This window comes from Gossypium hirsutum, chromosome A09, assembly GCF_007990345.1.
Source record: "Gossypium hirsutum isolate 1008001.06 chromosome A09, Gossypium_hirsutum_v2.1, whole genome shotgun sequence".
NCBI classification, from domain to species: domain Eukaryota; kingdom Viridiplantae; phylum Streptophyta; class Magnoliopsida; order Malvales; family Malvaceae; genus Gossypium; species Gossypium hirsutum.
In genome coordinates this window covers 26,445,848-26,449,717 of record NC_053432.1, presented here as the reverse complement: position 1 = coordinate 26,449,717, position 3,870 = coordinate 26,445,848, and the positions used below count along the sequence as shown (strand labels likewise).

The 3,870-nt window shown below is 38.4% G+C and overlaps 1 non-coding gene across 1 annotated transcript; it reads right to left on the bottom strand.

Annotated features, from left to right (window-relative positions):
* Positions 1-409: 409 nt before the first annotated feature.
* Positions 410-515, bottom strand: LOC121206909 (small nucleolar RNA R71). Its single transcript, XR_005902081.1, has one exon. It is a non-coding gene; the product is annotated as a small nucleolar RNA R71 (small nucleolar RNA).
* Positions 516-3,870: the final 3,355 nt, after the last annotated feature.

The following is a 3,870-nucleotide window of genomic DNA, read 5'->3' as shown; positions in this document are numbered from 1 at the left end:
TTAGCTACCACCTACAATTGCAGTTAATCAAAATCCTGCTCTATGCACTGTGTATGATTTTGCTAAACCTTCTTTAACAGGAACTAAATCTAGCATAGTTAGACCTGCTGTAGCTGCAAATACTTTTGAACTGAAACCTAACACAATTCAAATGATACAACAGTTTGTTCAGTTTGACGGTTTGCAGGACAAAGATCCCAACACTCACTAGCAAGCTTTCTGGAATTCTGCGATACATTTAAAATCAATGGCTTTTCTGATGATGCCATACGTCTTTGGTTGTTTCCCTTTTCATTGAGGAATAAAGCTAAAAATTGGTTGAACTCGTTACCACGAGGGTCAATTACTACTTGGGAACAAATAACGAAAAAATTTTTACTCAAATACTTTCCACCGGCTAAAACGGCTAAATTACATAATGATATCTCTTTGTTTGTGAAGATGGACTTAGAAACACTTTATGATGCATAAGAGAGATACAAAGACTTACTGAGAAGGTGCCCTCACCATGGGTTACTACTTTGGCTTCAGGTTCAAACATTCCATAATGGCCTGAATCTTTCGACTCGACAAATGGTTGACGCAGTTGCTGGCGGAACCATCAACAATAAAACACCTGAAGATGCCTATGAGTTTATAGAGGAGATGCCACTGAATAACTATCAGTGGCAAGTCATGAGGACTAAGCCAACTAAAGCTGCAGGCATTTATAACGTCGATTCGGTTACTATGCTGTCAAACCAGGTAGAACTTGTAAATAAAAAGATTGATGGTTTTCTTAGTTCTTCACAGGTTTACCCAGTAATACAGTGCGAAGCAAGTGGAGGTGAACCAAACCATTCGAAATACCAACCTTATGGCCACAACATGGATAACAAGCAATTAAATTACTTGGATAATAATCCTCGACCTCAAAACAATCCATATAGTAACACTTACAATGCAGGTTGGAGGAACCACCCTAATTTCTCGTGGGGCGGTCAAGGAAATCAAAGACCACAACATCCTCTGGGTTTTCAACAACCACCCTACCAACAGGAAAAAAAAGCTGAATCTTGAAGATATGCTCTCAAAGTTTATATCGGTGTCAAAAACCCATTTTCAGAACATCGAGATAGCACTTAAAAATCAACAAGCGTCAATTCAAGGGCTCGAAACTCAAATAGGCCAGCTTTCCAAACTAATCTCCGAACGATCACGAGGTAGCTTGCCAAGTAATACTGAACCCAACCCAAGGGAATAGCTCAACGCAATTAATATTCAAGATGAAGAAGGATTTGTTGAGCCTGAGCCAGAACCGAGGCAAGAAACTGTGGTAAGCAAAGGTCAAGGTGAGGTAGATCACAATACAAACAAATCGGTGAACGTCGAATATAAACCTCGTGTGCAATACCCCAATGCGACAAGGAAAGACCGCTCAGATGAACAATTTGGTAAATTCCTTAAAGTCTTTAAAAAATTACACATTAACTTACCGTTTATTGAAGCCCTATCGCAGATGCCAAATGCAATGAAATTTTTAAAGGAGCTTTTTGCAAATAAACGGAAGTTGGACAAGGAGCCGCATGTGGAGCTGAACGTAGTGTGCTTAGCTATTCTGCAAAATAAGCTACCAAACAAACTAAAAGATCCAGGGAGTTTTACGATTCCTTGCTTAATTGGTAGTTTAGATGTTAATAATGCATTAGCTGATTTAGGGGCTAGTATTAATGTCATGCCCTACAAAATGTTTAAGAAACTAGGTCTTAGGAAACCCAAATAAACTAGGATGAGCATTCAATTAGAAGATAAAACTATACGATTCTTTGGGGGTATTATTGAAGATGTGCTAGTTAAAATTGATAAATTTATATTTCCCGTTGACTTCATTGTTCTAGACATAGAAGAGGATAGCAACATTCCTTTAATTTTAGGAAGGCCCTTTTTAGCAACGGCTAAAACGATTATTGATGTTAGACAAAACAATCACTCTTCAAACTCGCAATTCGGGCAGCACATCTGAAATTAAAGGTGATCCTTTAACCTATTCTACTAAAACCGACACTATAGTACAACCTTCTTTGTAGGAAATGAGTCTTAAGGAAGTACATGAGCCATTCTAAAACAATAATAGAGGACCTATTCAGGATGATCGAAGGCTACAAATTAAGGAGCTAGATTAATGGCGGACGCATAAACTGAGAACACCCGACAAACTGAATCTCCAACGGAACGAGGTCAATACCTTTCCAAATCAACTTAAGGTTGGAGATAGAGTCTTATTAGATGCCGTAGATCCCCACAGTGTCGCTACCACACCGAATGAAGAAATCCCTCTTACGGTACTCAGCATTTTCCCATTCGGTACGGTCGAGGTGAGTCATCCCAATTTCGGCACTTTTAAGGTAAACAACACACATTTAAAACCTTATTTTGATGAGATTGATAGCAGGAATGAGGAGTATAAACTCCTCAAACCACCATGATCATTCAATGGAGAGGTAAGTTGAGCTTAGACTATATATAAGCACTTCTCGGGAGGCAACCTGAGCACTAACAGTATTAAATTCTTTAAAATTTAGTATTCGACATCTAACTTACTAACAGAACACTTGAACACAGGATTTCCACAGAGACACGGCCAAGCACACGGGCGTGTGTAGGGCCGTGTGAAAATAGGGAAAAGATTTCCCCAAACACGGGCTGCGATCAAACGCCACGGCCGTGCGACATGGCCATGGTCGAGCCTGCCAAAACAACACGACCGTGCGACACGCCCGTGTGGAAGAACCATGGATGAACCTGTTAAAACAGTACGGGTGTGTAACGCGTCCGTGTCTAACACCTGTGGGCAACACTATCAAAATAACACGGGCATGTGCAGAGCTACACAACTGTGGGAGAAGCGAATCACATCACACACGGTCGTGTAACATGATCATATAACCACACGGCCTATACACACGGGAGTGCCCGTAGGCCGTATGACAACACCTTAATTCGTGACGAACACGGTCGAGCCACGACCCACACCGGCGTATGCACTGGCCGTGCCATTTGAGAAATTAGAATAATTCTTTTATTTTATTTTTCTTTCATTAAGTTTTTAAGATTCATTTGTTTTCCTTTTAAACACGGCTTATCTTTGTGACTACTATCAAAATTATTCCCTTCACTCTCTTTTTATCATTCAGAATCATGCTTGACATCCAGATTTATTTCCAAAACTCAATCTCGCCAATCCAAGAATATCATCCATTCTTAATACAGGAAGTTTCAATTCTCCCCTAACTTATTTTTATACTCTAATATCTATCTTTATACATTGAGGGCAATGTACGTCTTAATTGTAGGGGGATATTTATTTAATTATCAGAAAAATCCCTGAATGACTACCTTCTTCTCTTGAAAAGCTCTCATACTATATTTAGGATAAATTTTGATTGATTTATGATTTTTGTTGATATATCTTGAATTAAAACATAGGCATTTATGCATTGATTGTTTAAACTTCAAGACATTAGAGAATCAAGCATGATAAGTTGATTTTAAAGAATTTAAAATCTTAGGTTGTTTCCCCAAAGTTTAGGTATTACTTTGAGTTGGAATTCATAAGTTTTAAATATCAAAAAGCCATAATTTTTGTGAGATTTTTGAGCCTTTTGAGCATCTATTGATTCCTTTATGTTCACTTTTATTATTGCTTTGAGTGCGTCAGTATTGAACCGTTATTCTAGAACTTGCTTGATTAAATTCGTGAATTTTCCCTTAAACTAGACTCATATATCTTTTTACTAATTTGTTTCCAGATTTTTTAGTCTAGCCAATTAGTACAGTTTATTTGTTAAAGTTTCCCCTGTTGCACTGTTCGACTACTCTGACCTCTCCTCA